Source organism: Orcinus orca, chromosome 17, assembly GCF_937001465.1.
Source record: "Orcinus orca chromosome 17, mOrcOrc1.1, whole genome shotgun sequence".
NCBI lineage: Eukaryota > Metazoa > Chordata > Mammalia > Artiodactyla > Delphinidae > Orcinus > Orcinus orca.
The window spans coordinates 79,960,341-79,984,047 of record NC_064575.1 but is presented as its reverse complement, the minus strand read 5'-3'; the positions used below and the strand labels follow the sequence as shown (position 1 = coordinate 79,984,047).

Sequence of the window (23,707 nt, the reverse complement as noted above, 5' to 3'; positions counted from 1 at the left end):
GTTTAGGTGTTAAGGCTTCAACGTATGACTTCTGGGGGACACAGTTCTGCCCATAGCAGATGATGAATTCACTAGGGCATTTGGGCACATGAGGAGTGGACCACCCCATATTACAGTTGGTGATATTTTATACTCAGCAGCATTGTATCTATTTTGGGGGAGAACTACAATGTTAAACTAGATTCTTGAACATCTGTGAGGTTCCCACTGGGTTGAAGCAAGAAATAACAATGTGCACACTCAGAAATATTTCTTGACCAGAATAAGAGCTTAGCTACAAAGAAAGTCTTTTTCTGATCCAGCTGGTATCCAACTGATATATATTTAGACTTGGACTTGATAGCAGAGAATAAAAATTGATTCTGCTCCTTGATTTTCAGAGAAAGTTATTTCCTTGCACCCTCTGCAAGCTAGCAGCCCTTTTAAGGTCTGGAATTTCTTTTTCGTTATTTGATTTCATCTCAATCTCCCCCCACTTTAGAGGAAACAGTATATCAAAGCAAGAATGAAACAATTTGGAGACACTGATGCTGGGTACGTGTTTAAAGACCCTCTGTTCCGAATAATTTAACAACTTCCTCAATGCAAAAATTAAATACACTTGAAAAGTCCAAGAGTGGGATTGTAGAGAAGGATTAATAAGAAGCAGAAATGTTCCTATTTGAGCAGATGGAATGAATTCTCCATATTTCCTTTTACACTACAATGATTATTTGTTAGACTTATAGCATCTCAGGTTACATAATTCAACATTTTCATTTTTTAAAGTCCTCTTATTTGTATCATTTCTCAGTTTTCAAAGTATTTTCTGACCTTTTAGTGCATTTCATCCTCATAATAATCATGTGAGTTTAGCTGGGCAGGTTTTTAAAAATTCAAGTTTGCAAATAACAACAACAAAAAATATCAAGGACAGTTTTAAAATATTTATGAATATCCATTCAATCCTCATTATTTCCTGAACCACATACCAGAGATTTTCTTTGGTTGATGGGTAGGAAATGAATTTTGAGTGAGGCTAAACTCTAACATGATGCTGGAGGAAAAGGAAACTCATTAAAAAATGGCACAGTTTTACTGTTTATGTAATTTATCTCCTTTAAAAGTCTGGTTGAATTCCTCTCTTAATTAAACAAAGTCTTCTTAAAGTGTTTGATAATATTAATTATTGTATTAATATCATTGGGGAGTAGACATTCTTGAATCCTACACCATATTTATTCTCCCTATGAAGTTCTTCGGAGAGATGTATGTGCACACAGGAAACAGAAACTGATGGAAGACAGAACAATGTTCCACTTTAGTAGAATTCTGGAAGGTTGGCCCAAAGTACATGGCCCAAGTTCAAGGTCTAATGGGGTCTTCACTCTTCTTATTGAGCCATAACCTGAGACTCATGATTATACCATCTTCCAGCCAATATCACTGAGAGAGAGAAGACTGAATAACAACAGATCAGGAACACAGGAAAGGTAGCGACTGTGGCCCTTCTCCTCCTATCCAGTTGCAGAGAAGGATGAAACAGAAGAAAGATAGTTCAGCCAGAAGTGCTATGGAAGGACAGGTCTTCTGTCCACTTGCCACTTTTGAAGTGTAGACACAAGAAGGAGAAAAGACAGAGGGAGACGGCTGGCATTCAGCATCAGGAAGGAAGCCACGTGTGGCCTTACTGCTGCCTTCTCATGGATGGCAGCAGAAGACGGGAGACCCATGCCTTTGTAGGAGACCTTTAGACCCTGCTCACTACTATACTTGGCTCAATCAAAATCCTGGAATCTGAGGGCTTCCCTGGTGGCGCAGTGGTCGAGAGTCCGCCTGCCGATGCAGGGGACGCGGGTTTGTGCCCCGGTCCGGTAAGATCCCACATGCCTCAGAGCGGCTGGGCCCGTGAGCCATGGCCGCTGAGCCTGCGCGTCCGGAGCCTGTGCTCCGCAACGGGAGAGGCCATGACAGTGAGAGGCCCGCGTACCGCAAAAAAAAAAAAAATCCTTGAATCTGACCAATCAAATTGATACCCTCCGAGAAGCAAAGAAGGGGTGATCTGAGTTTCCTCACAGAACTAGAGTTCTACAGTTCTGATGAAGGATGTTGGGTAGAAAAGAATCAGATTGCAGGGTTTTTTTTCCCCCTGTTTTACATACTTGGTTCCAAAGTTCAGTTAATAGTATCAGCAACTGTGTTCCAAACACAGTCATGTCCCAATCTCTGAAAACTAGTAGAAGATAGAAAGAAATATATATTGGGTTAGCCAAAAAGTTCATTTGGGTTTTTCCGTAAGATGTTAGCTGCCTATCTGTCATCATGGAAGCTGTGGTCAGTATTTATTATTATTTTTCCTTGGAACCAAGAAGAAATGTGAACTTGGAACCACAGCCAGGATTAAGATCTGCTTACTAGCAATGGACTCTCTTCTAACCACTATTAGTCTTTACAAGTTTCCATTCTTCTATGGTCTAACAATGTTTGCATTGTGTCTTTCTGGCAATTAGCATCTTGGGGAGCAAGAATGACCTAGTTCTAAAATATGTGTGGCCAAGCTTATTTTAGAATGCAGAGTGAACTGCCGATTAAGAGAAATGGCGCTCTTATTTTGAGCACGACATTGCTGACATCATGAATGGAGAAGAAAAGATCAGTATCCCACCCCTTGTGTCAGAAAAAGCGAGTTTAAAAAAAAAGCCAATAACACTAGCATTTCTAATTGCATTTTGATTCCATTTGCTAGAAAGGTAATATTCTCTTATCTGAAGATGGTTTTCCTTTTCTCATATCTTCAGTACAGATAGTGTTATTCAACCCTGGGTCCGGAGATGTGAAATACTGACAATTTTGGATGGCTCTCTAAGCATTTAATACAGGAAATTTACTTTTGTTAAGAAAACTCAGAAGGCATTTTTCAGCGATTTCAGGCTTTAACCTGGAATCCACAGCTGTTTCATACCACGTTGTGAATCTCAGAGAAATGGTGATGGGGTCTTCCCTGAAAATACGCCAAGTTCTCACAACTCAGCATATAGTCGTGCCCATTGCTATATTTCTTTCCTCTTTTACCCCACCCCATGTGATGCAATGTGGTACGATGGACACGCACATAAACTTTGGTTTCATCCAGTTCTAGATTTGTATCCTGATTACATACACTATTTCTGAGACATCAGGCCTATTACTAGAACGTGTCCTGTTTCTTCATTTGTATGAAGAGAATAAGAATAAGCACATGAGATGTTGTAAAGATCAAATTTTTTTATATAAATGTATTTATTAATTTGTTTTTATTTTTGGCTGTATTGGGTCTTTGTTGCTGCTCATGGGCTTTCTCTAGTTGAGGCAAGCAGGGGCTAGTCTTCATTGTGGTACGTGGGCTTCTCATTGTCTTGGCTTCTCTTGTTGCAGAGAACAGGCTCTAGAGCGCAGGCTCAGTTGCTCTGCGGCATATGGGATCTTCCCGGTCCAGGGCTCGAACCCGTGTCCCCTGTATTGGCAGGCGGATTCTTAACCACTGCGCCACCAGGGAAGCCCCAAATAATTTTTTAAATAGAGATATTTTAAACAAACTTCAAGCAGTTACTACCTCCACAGCCCCCATCTGCCTCAGTGAATCTGCTTTAACTACCTGATGTCTTTGCTCCTAATTTTCCCAACCAGGACCATTTAACCATGGCATGGGATTTCTTCCAGAACCGAGCTTGTTAGAGGGCTGCCCTCTCAACATGTGTTAATTACTGTTACTTCTAGTCCTGCTATAATCAGATGGGTGAAGAGTTGGCAAGCAATTACCCATTTGCTAAATCTGGCCCATTGCTTGTTTTTTTGTACAGCCTGCATGCTAACAGTAGATTTTACATTTTAAATGGTTGAAATTAAATCAAAATAAGAACGATATTTTGTGACATATAAAAATTGTATAATATCAAATTTCAATGTCCATAATTAAAATTTTGTTGGAACACAACCATGTTCATTTACTTATATATTGTCTATGGCTAATCTTGCACTAAACTAGAGTTTAGTAGTTTTAACAGAGTTCCCATGGAACACAAATTCTAAAATATTTACTATCCCATCCTATTCAGAAAATGTTTGCTGACCTCCAATATAGAAAATAAATCACACTTAGGTAAACCTGGCTACTACTTACTAGCCACATGACCTTGTAAGAATCACCTTTTAAAAATGATTCTCATTATAGCATTTCTTCAAAGTGTCTAGAGAAAAATAAATGGCATATCATCTATGAAAGTGCTTGGTAAACTGCTTTCCTCATAACTTCAGTATAGATCGTATTATTCAATGCTGGGTCCATATAGCTTTGTAAAACTATATGATTTTCAAACCTTGTTTTTATCCTTGAAACCTTTTATTCACCTAAGTCTTACATGAACCGCCTTAAAGTAAAGCAGATAGAAGTAGGGCAGGTGGTTGCAATAGGGAAGGGAGCTTGAAACGCTAAACACCCATCCACTACCCCTGGGTAATTTGCTGAACCCCTACGGTTTGCAAAAGAGTTTGAAACCACTAGGGGGATAAGGAAAACAAGGACTTCTCATCTTTTCCATTACTAATGCTCCTTTTCCCATTTAAAAATTTACTTAGTGCAACTCATGCATCCTGGGCTTCAGCATCCAGTGACTACAAAATAAGAGGACGTAAAAAATGTGCCAGTGATGGGAGAATTTCTAGTTGTTGTCAAGGTGATCAACTAATGGGTTGCTGGCTATTTCCCTGACATCCAACCTTGAGACACCACACAAAATGATAGAGAGGTTGATGGGTTTGAGCAATGACCTTGAAAACCACGGGGAAGCCTCAGGGAAGACAGACAGTCGGGTCTTGTTTTTGGGACAAGTAGTATCACAGAGGGCCACAGAGTGAGATTATTCAGATGGGGGCTAGAATGGACTTCCGTTTAAGATATGCTCCCATCTTTCCCTCAAGATGCTCATGGCTGAATGAAAGCAACAGAGACATGGGCTGGCAAAGGATGACAAGCAAATAGCAGTGGGGTCTAAGACTTGATCAGGTGAGGAAGACCTAATAGCATGTGCAGGTAGACCAGCTGGCCCTCTACACTCAGTAAACCATCTTGAAAAAGAGCATGGCCCTGCTCAGAGATGCAAGGTGCGTCCCTGAGAGGCACAGTTATCTGGAGGAGGGATAGTAAAGAGGAAGTTGTTTGTCTCCCTCTCCCCCTAAACAAAGTAAAGATAATAGGATAGACAATCCAGACAAAGGGCGACAAAAGGAACCATCAGGCAGAGCAGGCACTTAAAGAACTTTCAAAGAGACAAAGGAAGGTATTTGTACCAAAAAGCAGAGACAAGCAATTATAAAGGAAAAAAAAAATCAGGCCATTATGGTCAGGAAAAATATAGTTGAAATAAAGATATCAGTATCTGAGTAGAAAAACAGAATATATATAGTCAAAGAACAGATTATTGATCTGAAATACCAGGCTAAGGACCCTTCCTGGAAAGCACCCAAGAGGAATAAGGAGAAAGCATGATTATGCAGCTAATAGATCTAAAATGGTAGAAGGAGAATATCAACCTCTTTAAGATAGGAATTCCAGGAAAGAGAAACATTACAGGAGAAGATATAGCTAAAGAAATATTGGCTGAGAATTTCTCAATTTTAAAGGGCAGACGGTATGATCCTGGTTGAAAAACATACACGGGCACAGTTTGACACAAAAAGGTGAAATTTTAGAAGATCACAAAGAAAATTCCCAAAGCCTTCAAAGAGGAAAGTAGATCACACGCAAAGGAAGGGGAGATATAATAGGTTGATGTCATGTCTCCAAAGCAGCACTGGATGCAAGAAGCCCCCCAAATAATACTTTCACTGTATTAAAGGAAATATGGAATTTTATTTCCAGCTTAAACATGGGGAGAAAACAAAGATATCCTTGAACACATAAGGCCACAGCCTTCAGGACACTCTCCCTTCCCCTGTGGTTAACCTGCTTTCCATGTTTACTCTTTTGTTATACGTGTCAAGCACCTTCATCTGAAATTAAAAGCCAAGAATTTGACTCTGTATCCTCCAGGCTAAACAATTCTCTCCCATGAATACAGTGAGTTTAGAAGATTATTCTTCCGCCTGAATCGTAGAAAAAAGGGTGCTGGCTACAAGATATATGGAAAAAACAACCTGGATTGATATCTCAAAATATCTTCTCTCTAGAAACGCCTTAATGAAGGTGGACACAAAGTGCTTTGGGAACAGGAACAGTAATGAGGGGGCAAGGACTCCAGATCAGCATGGTTTTAAGAAAGCCACAGACCTTTTAGAGTAGGTGAGTTTCTGATAAACATGTGACTCTCACTATAATACTGGGAGTCAGAATGGGCCATCTTTCACATCTTTATTCTACAGGTATGAGCTTGGCTTGAAATGTTAAGACGTTCCTTGAGATACTGACATTTTCTTTTTATTGCTACTAGAACATGATCATAATTTGAGTAATTGAAAGCAATCCACTTTTTCTTTATGTTCTAATAGCACTCTGATAAACATGGAACGTTTCATGTTTCTTCCTAATCAGCAATGTCTTCAAAAGCAAAAGACCTCCCAGATATTACAACATGAGGTTATTTTTAATATTTAATGCAGAATCAAGGAAGCTCCTTTTGGTTCTGTATTCAGTGGAGTAGATGTAGAAATGCTGGTATATAAAAAGCAGGATCGAAGGAATTTTTGCACCATATCTCTTTTACATTTCTGTGCAACATTTCTACCCTGGAAGGAATTAAGTCTTTTTATTCCATTTCTACACTGTATTTCCAAACAGTGCATTTCACTAATGATTCACTACAGTTGAACCATTTTTATTTCATTTCTATGATATATTTACGTTTAGTGCATTTTACACTGGGGGACATAGACTCGTTTATGGGCTCTTTCTCATCTCAGTTTTTTTTTTTTTTTTTTTTTTTGCGGTACGCGGGCCTCTCGCTGTTGTGGCCTCTCCCGTTGCGGAGCACAGGCTCCGGACGCTCAGGCTCAGCGGCCATGGCTCACGGACCCAGCCGCTCCGCGGCACGTGGGATCTTCCTGGACCGGGGCACGAACCCGCGTCCCCTGCATCGGCAGGCGGACTCTCAACCACTGCGCCACCAGGGAAGCCCTCATCTCAGTTTTTTGAACAGTGTTTTTCTAACTTGTGAAGAGTGTAATCATTTCTATGTTATTTCTACACCAGTAGATCGCTACAACAACAAAAATAATACGAATAGCTACCAATTACCAAGCCATGTGTGCCGGGTAGAACAGTAAGCAATGGGTGTCTGGTTACAGAATTTATCTTTACAAACAAACCTGTGAAGTAGTACTGATTATCATCTCCATTTTACTTACGAGAAAACTGGGGCTCAGAGAAATAAATTAACTTATCCAAGCCTCATATCTAGGAAGTGGTGCAGACACGTTTGAATTCGGATCTGATTTTAAAATCTTCACTTTCTAAAATAGGACACGAATGAACCTATCTATGAAATAGAAGCGGAATCATGGACACAGAGAATAGACTGGTGGTTGCCAAGGGGGAGGGGGAATGGGGGAGGGATGGACTGGGAGTTTGGGATGAGCAGATGCAAACTCGTATATATAGACTCGATAAACAACAAGATCCTACTGTATAGCACAGGGAACTCTATTCAATATCCTGTGATAAACCATAATGGAGAGGAATATGAAAAAGAATGTATATATATGTATAACTGAATCGTTTTGCTATACAGCAGTAATTAACACAGCATCGTAATTCAACTATACGTCAATAAAAATAAATTCTAACAAATCTTCACTTTCAATATTATGCTTTGGTGCTGTGTCATCAGGATGTTGTGATTATTGTTATCTCCATGGTGATGACCGTGATCCGCATCACGATCCTCATTGTTGCCTCCGGTGTTCTGAGAGGGTTTCATTGTATCTGGTCTTTCTGTCCTGAATCCTCTGTTTATCCCATCAGATATTCACACCTGTATAATCATATCAGGGTTGATAAATTCTATCATCCCATGGGACGTTTGAGTAACAGACTAATTTCACCTACTGTTTCACTTACTGTTCACAAAGACTCTGCAAAGTACCTAGAGGAGAGAAAGCAACACCAACATACAGATGAAGGAAGTGAGGCTGAAGGAGGTACCTGACTGAGCTGAAGTTAGCAAGCGGTTGCTTTCGGTCATAAAATGCATTTTTCTGAGCCTGAAGAGCCCAGTTCTCTACCACATTATATTGCCTAGTACAGTGCCTGGGGCAGACAAAGTGCTCAATCTGTATCGGTCAAATTAATGGGTGAATAAATGAAGTAATTATGAGTCCCTTGTGAGCAGAGATATGTGTGTGTGTCTGCGTGTGTGTGTGTGTGTGTGTGAATTCTCCAGTGCTTGGCACAGTGCTGTTTATAGGGAGTACTTAGCAGATGTATATCAGTCAGTTGAATGGATGCACAAAAGACCTAATGAATGAGTGGACTGATATGAGTTCTTTGAAGGTAGGGTTATTTTTATTTGTTTATTAACGGTGCCTTGCACTGTACCTGACTTACAGTAGGAACTGAGTAAAAGTTGTTGAATGTTTGGTGAATGGGTAACTTATCACCATCCCCACCACTCTTATTCCTGGTACTGTTGCCAGCAAATATAGGGAACTCACCATGTTCCAGGCACTGCTCTGACTCATTCATTTCCATAACAACTTTTTTTTTTTTGCGGTACGCTGGCCTCTCACTGCTGTGGCCCCTCTCACTGCTGTGGCCTCTCCCGTTGCGGAGCACAGGCTCTGGACGCGCAGGCTCAGGGCCATGGCTCACGGGCCCAGCCACTCCGTGGCATGTGGGATCTTCCCGGGCCAGGGCACGAACCCGTGTCCCCTGCATCGGCAGGCGGACTCTCAGCCACTGCGCCACCAGGGAGGCCCTCCATAACAACTTTTACTTATAAGAATACGCATATTTTATAAATAAGGGGTACACAGACGTTAAGTAACCTTCACACAAATTTCCCAAGATAGAGAGCCAGACATTCTGGATTCAGAGTCCATGAAACTTAGATCTGAGACAGTGTGTTCTTTTTTAAAGCAAGAACACGGTACAAAAGTTACACGTTTCCATTAATAGTATGGCCACTGACTTTAAACTGTTCCTCCTAAATCCTAACCAGCATGTCCCCAATTCTAGCTTTCATCTCAGACAGCATCCAGATTGTCCTGCATCTTCTGCATTTGGTTCTCAGAGTATCTCCTGAGCAGGGGGTTAAATGGACAGCGACAGAGAAACGAGACCATAATCGCCCTTCCAATCATCTTCCTAATGTCATATTATACTTTGAAACTTCCATCCTTTCAGGAGGGTTTGTTGGAAGAATGTCGGTACACAGAACTGGCCATGCACTGCCCATTAAATTAATGAAGGTGGCTCAGCGAGTTCCCTTAGAGCTCTCACTGAACAGGAAGTGCCGAGCATGTCAGAATAACAATCACCATATAACACGCTGATTTTCATTCACAACGAGCTTCGTAAGCATTAACAAATGAGTCCTAACTACCCCTCTGTGTGAGAGCTGAAAAGCCCACAGTCCCCTCCATGGTGAATAGGGGCATAGGATGGAATTAGAAAAATATCTCTTTTCTCCCACTCTCTATTCCCTTACTAAACAAACAAAAAAGAAAAGAAAAGGAAATTTCATTTCAAGCAGAGCTGAAATGGCTCCTGAGTTCTGACGTTTCATTAATGCTGACCAAATCATCTTTTTTCCCCACCCAATGCGGGCCAGACGCCGCTGCTTCTGGCTGTGTTTCAAAAGAGGGCTACAAGCTGAACCCAGTATCTCGGGCTTTGCCAAGAAGGCTGAGCCACATTTGTGGTCTGGTAGGGGCTCCATCCTGGCCCTGAGCATCCTCTCAGCCAGTGGTCCCACCATTCTCTTACCTGGAACTTGCTCTTGACTCTCCTTCCTGGTCCCCAATTTCTCATATTCTGTTGATTAGGTTTCCTAAATATGTTTTAATTAATTTTTATTGGAGTATAGGTGCTTTACAATGTTGTGTTAGTTTCGACGGTACAGCAAAGTGAATCAGCTATACGTATACATATATCCCCTCTTTTTTGGATTTCCTTTCCATTTAGGTCACCACAGAGCATTAAGTAGAGTTCCCTGAGCTATACAGTAGGTTCTCATTAGTTATCTATTTTATACATAGTATCAATAGTGTATATATGTCAATCCCAAACTCCCAATTCATCCCACCACTCCCCCTTTCCCCCTTGGTGTCCGTACGTTTGTTCTCTACGTCTGTGTCTCTATTTCTGCTTTGCAAATAAGATCATCTATACCATTTTTCTAGATTCCACATATATGCGTTAATATATTTGTTTTTCTCTTTCTGACTTACTTCACTCTGTATGACAGTCTCTAGGTCCATCCACGTCTCTACAAATGACCCAATTTCGTTTCTTTTTATGGCTGAGTAATATTCCATTGTACATATGCAAGACAGGAACACATACCCACCCATCAGCATGTTTCCTAAATAGTAATTGAATACATCTCTTCCCTTCAAAACCCATCCCTACTGTTAATTACAGCTGCCATCATCTCTTCTCCTTGGCACAGAAAGTATCTCCTAATAGGTCTCCTTGATTCCAGTTTTATGCCCCTCCTATGAATGGCACATATTCCTGAGACTCTTATCTGGCACTCTCTCTCCCCTGCTTTTAAATCTCTAATGACTCCCAATTGTCTATAGGATAATGTAGAGGATGTGTATTCATACATCTTGGCAGACTAAAGTTATGGTACCTGAAATTTTCTTGATTTAAAGCATAGGGTCTATGCCAAGGGTCCTATTTAAAACATAGGGTCATCCATTAAAACATAGGGTCTATGTATTCTCCTGTTATATCTGAGATTATGACCATTTTGACCAATAGAGTATGGCAAAATTATGCTTTCCAAATTTGGGGCATCATTTTAAGAAGACTGTTAGCTTTAGCCTATCCTAATGCCATGAGCCAACATGCAAAAAGTCTAAACTCCCTACTGAAGAGACTCTGATCTGCGCTCAGTAGTTACTCATTGAAGGATTAAAAGGGCACATAAATTTGTAGAAGACCAGAAAGTTTTGCTTCACCAAGGAGGCTGCTTGGAACTGAAGCCAGGATCTAAATGACATATAGAATGATTGGAACTGATGGGTGTATCAAGTTAAGGAGCTTTCTGTCTAATCCCTGGGCAAGATTTGCTCCAGAGGGAACCCAGACAGAACACCAAAAAGCAATATTAAAGAATGCCCTGACGCTTCCCTGGTGGCACAATGGTTAAGAATCCTCCTGCCAGTGCAGGGGACACAGGTTTGAGCCCTGGTCCAGGAAGATCCCACATGCCACAGAGCAACGAACCCCATGCACCACAACTACTGAGTCTGCACTCTAGAGCCTGTGAGCCACAACTACTGAGCCAGCGTGCCACGACTACTGAAGCCCGCACGCCTAGAGCTTGTGCTCCGCAACAAGAGAAGCCACTACAGTGAGAAGCCCACGCACCACGCGAAGCGTGGCCCCTGCTCACTGCAACTAGAGAACCCGCGTGCAGCAATGAAGACCCAACGCAGCCAAAAATAAATTAAAAAAAAAAAAAAAGAATGCCCTAGAATATGAAAAGTTATTCCAGCTCCCAGAGTCTCAATTATGCAGAAATTCACACCCGGGCCTCCCCAGCAAGCAGGTGGGCCAAACAAGTCCAAGGACTTTTCATATTTTAGACCTTGGCTTACACGTTTTCACTCCCTATAGAAAGCTTCTGCTGATATTGCTGCCCCTTCCTCCCATCCCACACACATACACTACACTGCTTAGGGTTCCAATAGCACTCTACACCTCTCATTATTTAGCATTATCACACTCCACTAGAACTGCTTACTTAAATGTCCATCTCCTTTAATACCATAATTGCCATAGAGGCAGGGACCATCTTGTTCATTATTACATTCCTAGCATCTAATTACAGTGTCTGGTGCACAATATACCCTAAGGAAATATTTGTTGAGTGAGTCGGCTCAGCCTCTTTGAGGACAGTCGCTCTTTCCTTTCTTGATCCAGTTATCGCCTACTCATCATCTAGATCCTTGACTGCTCCTCATGTCTCTGGGAAAGTGGTCTCTGATGTAGCCTTCTAAATCAAGCTCCCGTTTTTATACTCTCTTGTTATTTGGTATTTCTCTCATCGCACTTTTCATTATTGCAATTTTATATTTTCACAAATAGTATTAGGTAGTTTGATACTTTTAGCTTAGGTAAGACTAGGATAATTATATCAATATATTACTGCACTGACAGACCTGAGAATTTGGCTATGAAATACAAAATAATAGTTTTAAACACATTTTTGTAAATTCTTTGACTTTATTATTTTATGAAAAAGATGGAATTTTACTTTGTTGAACTTGAGGGACTTCCCTGGTGGCGCAGTGGTTGTGAATCTGCCTGCCAATGCAGGGGACATGGGTTCGATCCCTGGTCTGGGAAGATCCCACATGCTGTGGAGCAATGAAGCCCACGAGCCACAACTACTGAGCCCATGTACCTCAACTACTGAAGCCCACGGGCTGGCGCCCCTGCTCTGCAACAAGAGAAGCCACCACAATGAGAAGCCCGCGCACCGCAACGAAGAGTAGCCCCCGCTCGCCGCAACTAGAGAAAGCCTGCGCGCGGCAACGAAGACCTAACGCAGCCAAAAATAAATAAATTTTAAAAAATGAAAATAAAGATAGGATTAAAAAATTGTTGAACTTGACAAGTAAATAGGTAATAGATTCTGGTAAATAAATCTTTCCGTTCTGTGGGCACTAATTGAGTTGGTTATCAATAGTGACATGGACCTCTTTCCCCTTGATTGTCATGGTGCTGGATTTGTTTCAAAGGTGACAAAAGAGGTTCCCATATGTGATTTTTAAAAATCCTGTTAACAACCCCATGAGGTAGTCAGCGTAGGGCTGGGATCACTTTTATCCCTACCTACAGATAAGTATTTATGCAATTTGCCAAATGTCACAAACATTTGTGGGTTATCTGAACTAGGATAAAAACAAAAATAAAATCAAAAACAAAAGAAAACTGAGAGTCTTTGTCTTACTGTCTTATATGATGTTAGTAAAATATTATTTAGGTATAAAGCAATGTTGATAAACAACAGACTCCAAATGTCAGCGGTAGGGCTTTATTGGCTATCATCTTTAATATTTCTTAGATATCCATCAACTATTTTGAGCTTTACATATTTGTGGGACAATCGTGCCCTTCAGGTAACTTCTGTGCATTACTCCTTGGGTTTTATCCCTATAGGTCTAAACTTCTTCCTGAGAGTAGATTGTGTCATTCCCTTGGCCTCAAACATCAAACTCCTTGGAAATCTTCTTAGGTGCTGAGATTACACCACCCAAGCTACACTTTACATCTTGGCATTGTTGATCATAAGGTGTGCGTGTAGTTAGGACCACCCATGAATAGTCTGGGACTCCCTTCCTGGGCACAAGGATTGAGTGGGCAATGCTGTGTAACTTGCTTTGGCCAGTGGGATGTCAGTGAAAGTGACGTGCATTTCTGGAAAGAAACTTCAAGAGCCAGTGAACATTTCTCATATCCTCTTGTCTCTGCTGTGGTGATTATAAAAGCTTGCTTGTTATGGAGTCTGTGAGCCTCATTCTGTAAGTGACAACAGTGATTGGAGGCTTCCTGCCAATCTACTTTGCACAAGTAGCATGAGGAAACAATAAACGTTGATTGGTGAATCTTTTTCTGTTTTGTAAATAAGTTCATTTGTATCCCTTTTTTAGGAAAAGAATTTGAAAAAGAATAGATATATGTATATGTATAACTGAATCACTTGGCTGTATACCTGAAACTAATACAACACTGTAAATCAACTACACTCCAATATAAAATAAAAAATTTTTTAAAAAACCCCCAAAACAAAAACAAAAAACCAAAAATAAACTTTCATTGGTCTTAACCATGGAGACTTCCAGGCTATGTGTTACCATAATATAATCAAATCTATTTTTTAATAGAAATCCATTTTTAATTAATTCATTTTATTCTTGGCTGCATGGGGTCTTCGTTGCTGCACGCGGGCTTTCTCTAGTTGCGGCAAGCGGGGGCTACTCTTTGTTGCGGTGCACGGGCTTCTCATTGAAGTGGCTGCTCTTGTTGCGGAGCACGGGCTCTAGGCACGCAGGCTTCAGTACTTGTGGCACGTGGGCTCAGTAGTTGTGGCTCGCGGGCTCCAGAGAGAAGGCTCAGTAGTTGTGGCGCACGGGCTCAGTTGCTCCGCGGCATGTCAGATCTTCCTGGACCAGGGCTCGAACCCATGCCCCCTGCATTGGCAGGTGGATTCTTAACCACTGCCCCACCAGGAAAGCCCATCAAATCTATTTTGATGGACATGGAAATTGACACCTGAAAGGAAGAGTGCTGCTATTCCTATATATGTGCGTATATACAGAGAGAGAGCTGGCTTACAGTTTGGCTACTGGGCAGTGAGGGAGCTCTTGTTGGAGGCTGGAAAAGGGAGATTTGTTTTATGCTGTAGCAAATATTTGACAAAATTTTACCCTGTCGAAACTTGAGATGCAGATTATATAACTAAGGCACTTGTAGTTCTAAGGGAAGTGGTAAAAAATTCAGAATGTTACTATCTTCTTGGGACATCGCAAGGAGTGGGACTGAATGAGGGTGACACAGGAAAGCCCGGGAACTTCACTTCCTAAATTATTGGACATCAGAAGAGGTCTTCCCTCAGGGAGGGGTGACCATGTTGCACGTTTATAAGTCAGTAGTGTGGACATGCATAAACCAAGTGGGAAAAACCTTGTGTCCATTTCACATGCTGTCAACAGGTAGCTATTGAGTGCCAGCAGTTTGCCTGGTTTGGGAAATATAAAAGAAGAAAACAGAGCCTGCTGTTCTCTGGGACCTCATGTTTTCTGCAGGGAAAGACAGCTCACAGCTTGACATTAGACCTATTAGAGGTTCACTGCTCACTAGCTGTGTGACCTGGAGCAACTTCCTTCACCCCTCCGAGCTTCAGTTCTCTTCACCATAAAGTGGAGATAATGGTATCAATCACAGTAGATTGATGTGGGAATGAAGAGACATTCAGTGGTTGCTATAATTATATTTGAATTATGATAATAGGGAGTGTTATAATGGCACTGCAGCCAAGGCATAAAATGAGTGAAGTGAGGAAGAGCTTTTCTGTGGCTGCGGGATCCAGGGAAGGCTGCTTATGAGAGGCAACACTGATCCAGAAGTTCCCAGGCAGATAAGCAGGGGAAGGGCATTTTAGGCAATGGGTAGAGCATGTGAGAAAAGATGGTACCCTGGGCAGCACTGCTTATTCACGGGATTACAGGCAGTTCTCTTGGCTGGACAAAAACCGTCAACCTACTGGGTAGCAGCTGAGGTCCAAGAGCTCAGAAGGGACTCGATGCAAATCCACTCATCATTTTAGAGCATTTGTCCTTTTCTCTCCAATGGATAGTTCCAAAGGTAAGCTAAGAGCAAAAAAGTGCTTATTCACTTAAATTTCATCCCCATCACTGTGTTCTCCTATTAAATTTAGATCCATTTTTCTACCAAAATGTATGCTTTCTTGGGCAGGAGGGAGCAAACTCGATGACTTTGGATGTCGGTAGTTCTTTGGACTCAGCAGAGAAATCTCTCCAAATGAAAATTCTGAGAAAAACCCTGCTCCCTATGCTTAGAGGGCCTCTATATTCCATTCCTTATCTACCCATGAAAAATGCTTCCAATTATCTGCCTGCCGCTATTATTTGAAATAGTTCTGCATCCACCATTCAACCCAGATAACTGAGCTAAATCTTTAAAATGGGTTTTTAACGGTGGGGAATACGTTTTTAACAGTGGGGAATACGTTGATCTTGGTAAGTAAAGTTTCTCACGATCAAAGGCAGACGAATTAAAGCTTGACAGCCTATGTGAATATGCACTTAAACAAAAATGTAGCTCTCCACAGAGGCATATTAGCTCCGTATCTATGTCCTTTTTCTAAGGCATTGGAACAAGGTGTTTTAAAGAAAGAGATGTGCAGCCTCAAGAGAAAAGCTCTAGAACCTGTTTTTTCCCAAATAAAAACTTTTATGGAGCAACAACACATATAAGGGTCATTTAGGGCGGCTCCGGGGTTAACAGGGCAGGGGTACACTCCCCTGAGATTTCCCTTAATCTATCCTAGTGTCCCAAGTCTTCCATGCCAGATTCCAAGGCTTCGGAGCACACAGGGAGGCGACCACTAGCCAGGAGATCTTTCTCTGATTTTTCTGTGGGTTCTTAGGCAAAGCATTTTAGCCTTATTTTCATCATCTGCGGATCTGAGGGCTTGATTAAACGATCTTCAAAATCCCTCGTGGCTGCACCATTCTGTGAATTCCAATAGATTCTTTACGGCAGATAGGGGCTGCGCTTAGAGTTAATATTAATGGCTGCTTTTCAAGGTTCCGGGTCGTAGGCTTTATTTAAACAATCTCTAATTCTCATTGCAACACTGATTTTTAGATTCCAAGGTTTCCATTTTATAGATAAGGAATATAAAACTCAGTGATGTTCAGAGACTTGCCAAAGTTTGCGTAGCTTGTAAGAAAGGAAGCAGTGATTGGAACCCAGTTCTCTCTGATTCCAAAGTCCGCACTCTTTCCATTGTGCTGTCCTGTCTCTGGCTGAGAGAAGGTAAAACTGTCTGTAGCTGGGTTTCAGGGATTTTATGTGTGTAAATAATTAGTGCTCAACGATGGTAGTAGACTTCCTATTCACGCTATATTGTCCACTAATAATAAACCCACCTTCTGGGGTAAAATAAATGTTTCCCTTTTGATTTAGTCAGGAGAAAAACTAGAGATTTATGAGAACCATCTTCACACATATAAAAGGCTGGTCATATGTAGTGAGCAGGGACAGTCTTTCTGCAAGAACTGTCTGGAGACTTGATGGGCTGCCCTGGGAGATGTGGTTGTTCTCATGCCAGGAGAGCTAGAAGTGCTCAGTAACTTCTCATTTCTTTCTCTTCCCCTTAACATGCCCTTTTTCTTCTCAAATCAAATCGGCACGGAGACATGTCTACTCTGGTAAGAAGGTAAAGAAGCATACACAATGGAGGGCCAAGGCAGGAGCAGTTCCATTAACAGAAGCGCTGGCAGTAGCGAAGCCATCCTCTGCTTCACACCTTCTCTTGGCCTTCTTTGCTGAGCGAACATTTGAGCCCCAGATACCATTTGATTTGCATGCCTGGGGGAATAATAAAAGAACCTGATTATGAAATGAAATGGCCTACGAGCTCAGCAAAGAGTTGCAGATGGCTGCAGGGGAAAAGTTACTGTCGAGTTCCGCCCCTTGCAAATAAGAAAATAAAGTAATTTCTAAGAAAGAGCAAAAGTGAAGTTGCTAGGCCAACGGATCCTGTGTGTGTCAGCAAGGAGTAGAAGTGAATCAACAACTCTTTTTGTGATAATCCAAGCAGAGAGTAAAAGTGGTAGAGTATCCCCAGGCTTGGCAAGTTTTGAGAAAATGTCACCTTGGATAAATTGCTGCATTCCTGTTATGAATTCTAAAGGAAGACTTTTGAGAAAATGGACAACTTCAGATTTTGTCCCCGGCCACCACCATTTTGATTTGATTTGGTCTGAGTAAGAATTGAGAACTACTCTTTTCCAGCAGAATTACCTCCCCCTCCCACTACAGCAACCTGCATGGTAACAGCTGATCATTTGACAATGGGCAACTGACCCAGGCTTGTCCGATAGAATCTTTTGTAAGTTCCTCTGGACTTGAACTGAGAAAGTCACCACGTTCTTCATCCATGAGAGTTCTGAAGTGTGAAATTTGTAAACCCCAGTCGCCATATTTCCCAAAGCAAGGGGAATCTGACTACAATGAGAAGGCAGCTGAGCCATGGAGAGAGGTGGAAAGGGATACAGGCCGAGGAAAAGAAACCTGATGAGTTCAAATCCTTGCTTTCAGTTCTCCTTGGAACCCTCGTGCATCCCTGCCATCCTCTGATTGTCCTTGAGGAAGAGAAAACTAATCCCTGACACTCCGCAGGTGGCCTGGCACCCACAGGGCACCTGGAACAGGTGACCCTGTTCTGCTGTTGAACATAAACAATTACACAGAACAGCAGAAAAGCCACTCTGTGACAGTGACGGATCAAGGCAAACACAGAAACACAGAAAAAAACATGAATGTTGTCCAAGCCACAAAATAACAAACACCGTCCATCCTGGCTAGTTTCAGTGCCTGCACTTCTTTACTGATTGTAGCTTAGCCTCGATTAGTCTTCTCTCCTTAGGGATAAGATTTATTAAGATCCCCAGTCATAGGAATACCCTTGCTACCTGACAGCATCCTGTCTGGAACATACCCTCGCTTCTTCAAAACCTCCACAAAATCACCCAACCAAACACCAAATCCTATCCCAGTTTCTTTTTTTTCTTTTCCTTTTTTAAAATTAATTAATTAATTAATTTTACTTTTGGCTGCATTGGGTCTTCGTTGCTGCACGTGGGCCTTTCTCTACTTCCCCTCTTTCTAGGCGAGCACGGGCTACTCTTTGTTGTGGTTCGCGGGCTTATTGCTGTGGCTTCTCTTGTTGCGGAGCACGGGCTTTAGGCGCATGGGCTTCAGTAGTTGTGGCACGCGGGCTCAGTAGTTGTGGCGCATGGGCTTAGTTGCTCCACGGCATGTGGGATCTTCCTGGACCAGGGATCGAACCTGTGTCCCCTGCACTGGCAGGCAGATTCTTAACCACTGCGCCACCAGGGAAGCCCAATCACAGGTTCTTTCAACACCTTTTGACTGAGAATTCTCCCTTGATACAATGAGTGAGAAACATGCCTTAAAGGCCATGGTTAGGATTTTTAGTTTCATTGTTAGAAGTGGTTGGATCTGGGTATCATCTGAAGGGAGAGTTAATGAAACTTGCGAGCGGATTCTACCTGGATATGAGAAAAGGAAAGGGGTGGAGATTCGCTCCAAATATTTTTGCCTATGAAACTGAGAGAATGGAATTACCATTTACTAAGTTGGAAGCATAGAGATAGGTCTTTTGGGGGGTGGGCAGGGGCAAAGTATTTAGAAATGAGAGTGTAGTTTGGAATATGATGGATTTAAGATGCCTAGACATCCAAGTGTGAAAACAGTTAATCTATGCTAAGAGCCACTTTGCAAATTCTTTTTTTATAATTCCGTTTTTAAAAAATTTTTATTGGAGTGTAGTTGATTTACAACGTTGTGTTAGTTTCAGGTGTACAGCAAAGTGAACCAGTTTTACATATATATATATATATATATACCCATTCTTTTTGAGATTCTTTCCCCATAGAGGTTGTTATAGAATACTGAGTAGAGTTCCATGTGCTGTACAGTAGGTCCTTACTGGTAATCTATTTTATATATCGAAGTGTGTATATGTTAGTCCCAATCTCCTAATTTATCACTTCCTCCCATGTTTTGCCTTTGATCCAGCAAATTCTTAAAAAAAGTAAATTTCCTACCATCTCTCACTTTTTTCATCCAACACAGACACCTTTTCCCTCTTTTCTCCCAGTTGAAACCCTACTCATTCTTCAAAGAATAGTTTGAAGCCTTTCTTGTCTGCAGCTAGCATTTATTTCGTATTTATTCTCTGCGCCATGAAGTCATGCGGGGACTCAAGGTTCCTTCCACAGAGTGGCTCCATCCGTGCAGGAGGCCCTCCGGCATTCTGCTGGATACTCGACAGCTGCCCGGCACATATGCCGGGATGGGTAGGAGAGGAAGGAAGGAGAACTGTGAGGCTGGTAGATGTGACCTCTCACCTTGACTCTCACTTTGTCTATAAGAACATAGACATATGACCCCCGCTAACTGCAAGCGAGACCAGGAGTTTAGGTTAGCAGAGTGGACACAGCAGAGGAAAAAATGGGGTCTAGTGAACACATAATTTTTTCAGCTGCCCCTGTCCCCCACATTATAAAAAATACAGTATTTTGTTGAGCAGTGTAGTGGGGTCTCTGAAGCTTGGGCCGGATGCTATCTCATCCCCTTTGCTGACAGAGGATGGAGATGTAGCTGTGGTCGGTGGTCCCGTGGATGGCTTTGGCCATCTGGCTCTGACCCAGAGCATGGAGAGTTCACAGAACCTTGGCATCTCCCCAGACACTCTCTTTTCCACATGCAGATGTGTTCCATGCAGATAGGAAGAAAGCAAAATCCCATGCAGAAGAGCAAAGTCCACTTGGGGGCCTCCATTAAATGAAGCCCAATAAATAAGTCATTCCAATCGGGCCTCTCGGGCTTTACAAGGTTTCATTCTTCCGCCTCTCTGGGATCCCTGGTGGGTAATTGCTGTTGACAGGTTTAAGCCTCCTGACGGGCGTTTTGTCACTCAGCTCCAGATCTCGCAAACAACTTTACAGTCTGTCAAGCCCGAGCCTCTTTAAGCTGCTGCAATTGATGTCAGATAACGTTTGCTATTGTGATTCAAGGCTGATGCTTCCTCTGGCATGAAATAGACGGAATCTTTACCAAGGAAGGAAGTGGAAAACTCAAAGAAGGGGAAGCTTCTTCAGGCAGAGGAACAGAGGCTGGCACACATGGACCCACGTGAGGCCTGACACATTTGGGCCCTGACAGCCCCTGGGTCAGTGAGTCAGCAGATGTGCTGGGGCGCATACCCCATCCCTGGTACTGAGTGAAGAGCGGGGGCACTTTGGGTGTGAGGTTTGGGGCCATAATTTTCTCTGTCCCGTAGGAAGACTCTTGTCACCCCCATGGCTCTTGAGGTCAAATGACATCCCCATATTCTAAATGTTCGCCGGTCTCATATCTTATACCGAAGCACATGGTCCGTCCATCTCAGGTTTTCAGTAGAGGGGTGCTTAGCTTCTGTGCCTGAATTCTTTTTAGTGATGCTCAGTTAATCCGCCCAGTTTAAATCTAGCAAAGCACTGACTTCTCACAGTGTCAGTGGAGGGCTCTTCCGACTCCCCTCCCCCATCCCTGCCTCACCCCCCCCCCCACCAAGGTGACCATTACTCTCTTCCACTACTGCCCTTCATCCACCTCACTGGAGGGCAAGCTGACTGTCCACTCTTCCATTAACATGACTCACATGCTCTCACATGCTCTCAGGGCTACACCTTCATTTACTCTTCCCTGGCCTGGGCCTGGCCTGGCCTCGCATGAACCTATGAACTACTGAGATGAGAAAAACAATTCAGAGGCTGCAGTCTCATTCAGATGAAAGACTTCTCCTAGTGTCCTCATCATCTCCTTTTTCCTTCTCCTTCCCCTTTTCCTCCGTCCTCTTCCTCTTATTGATGTATGCTAGCTTCAGGCGTACAGCACGATTCAGTTACACATACATACATACATGTATATTCATTTCCATATTCTTTTCTATTATAGGTTATTACAGAATATTGAGTAGAGCTCCCTGTGCTGCACAGTATGCCCTGATGATGATCTATTTTATATATAATAGTGTGTATACCATCATCGCCTTTTCTAAACGGAGTTTCCTTGTGATGGGCAAGACCTTATAAGAGAGATTGAAACTTGAAGTTTTTACTTTGAATTATGCTTATAACACTGATTTCAGAATTATAACATTTCAGATTTGCGACAACCGCAGATTTGTGAACTGCCACGACACATCCCCTCGGATCTGTGTTATTCCTAATTAAGGCCAGCAGAGACTTCTGCACAAGCTGCCTTCCAGCCTGGGGTGAGTCACATCTTTATGCCATTTTTGCCCCAGCCTGCATGTCTCTCTCAATCTAATGGGAGCAATTACTTCACAAGAATTGCCCGGTTGTTGTCAGGAACATGGCAGTCTAGAGACAATTTAGAAGAAAAACAACCTCAAGCCTTCCGGGGTATACCATGGCCTTTGTATCCAATTTGCTTTTCTGAAGAGAAATCTCAGTCTGAAGCATCTGCTTTTGGGTAATTTGATTATACTCACATCTCCTCCTGCAAAAAAAAAAAAAAAAAAATTAAAAAAGGAGGCTCTGCCTCAAATTCAAATTCAGTTGTCACACTAGAAGCAAAATCTGCTTGTGATTTTTAAAATAGAAATTGGCCTTCTTAAAAAAATCTGGAACTGCATTCTCTCATTCTCTCCATATGTAGATGTGTGCGTACATACCTACCTGCATGTATTATGCATATTCATATTCATGTATGTAATACGTGTGTGCTATACACATGTGTACTGTAATATATCCTATACACATAGCATATGGGTTGTATATAGGCTTTAAGAATAATACCAGATAAAACCTGGTCCTTTAGCATCATTCATGGCCATCTGTGAATTAGGAAATTTGATTTTCTGGGTTTTTCAGCTTTAAATTTCTACGTCAATTCTTGCTCTCAGTGTCTTTATACTTGTGCATGACCTTGAGCAAGCCATTTAAAGTCCCTGAGACCTTGTGTTCTCTTAGCGCCATTTTAACCACTAGTATATGCACGGTCCTCTCAGGTTATAAGACGCTTTCACATGCTGTATCTCTTTTGCTATACAGAACAATCACTAAGTGTGGGTAACTCTGCCAGACTTATTTTAAAGATGAAGAAACGGATGCTCAGAGAGGTTGGGTTACCCACTGCATCACACAGCCGGACAGAGCCAGGGATTCCAATTCCGATCACTTTTATACAGCAGGCAAATAGCCAGACAGGCAGTGAGGGGGTTGGAGGGAAGGACGCAGAAGGAAAATTGATAGGACAACGCAACAAATGACCGCTCTCCCTCTGTCTTTTTTAACGTAGCGAACAGAGGCTGGAATACCATTTTCTGTGCTGGATGTGCACAGTCCCATTTATTTTTATTACATCTCTGCCTGAGGGGCATTAGGCCTATTTACAGAGACTCAGCAAGTCAGTTTGAAGCTTATCTGCCTGAAGTCTCACAGCTGACACTGAGATGTGAACCCAGGTCTCTGAAGCCCACGTTGCCTTGTAGAGAGAGAGAACCACAAACAGAGAGATACTGTTAGCTGACATTTACAGCTGAAGGAATTGACCACCGTGGATACTAAGTTTTATTTTTCCCCGGTCACCTGGCAAATAGCCGTGTCTCCGGAACGGCCTTGTCTCCAGAACGGTCTCCTTGGCCTTGAGCCAAGGCCCTCCCCTTAAATCACGAGCAATGCCTTCCACTACCAATTTCTGAAAAAACTTCCAGCCTTGTTACCTCTTTGAGAGCTTTTTGCTGAAAACTTCTGAGGCAAGCTTTCTCTTTTTTTCCCCACCTCTGCTTTTCCACGATTAGGGTCTTTCTGACACCGGACTGCTATCAAGTTTCTATTGCTCTGTAGCACCCATCATGCAGAAGCAAGGCGTCCTTCATTTAGACAGCGTTGTAGCTTCTGGAATAACGGATACACATTTTAAATACAGCTGGCTCTGCAGGTTGTAAGGTGACATTGGGTTTAGCCCTGGGATTGTCTTGTCGACCTTTATTCTACTATAGCTAGTGATGTGGACCTAGTATTAATCTGTGATGTTAATTGATCAAGGTAGAATAATGTATCTACAATTGCTTCAGTAAACTTCTAAGAGCAAAACATTTGGAAAGAATTATCCTTTTGTGTGCTAAGACAGAACTTACTTAAAGGGGATTATGAGCAACGAGGTCTCAGCCAGTAC

The 23,707-nt window shown here is 42.2% G+C and overlaps 1 long non-coding RNA gene across 1 annotated transcript in view; it reads left to right on the top strand.

Moving 5' to 3' along the window:
- LOC117199645 (uncharacterized) overlaps positions 1-22,044 on the top strand; it is a 44,654-nt gene extending 22,610 nt beyond the window's left edge. The window contains exon 6 of the long non-coding RNA XR_004480922.2: positions 21,670-22,044. This is a non-coding gene — a long non-coding RNA (uncharacterized LOC117199645). The remainder of the gene's footprint in view (positions 1-21,669) is intronic.
- The last annotated feature ends 1,663 nt before the right edge of the window (positions 22,045-23,707 follow it).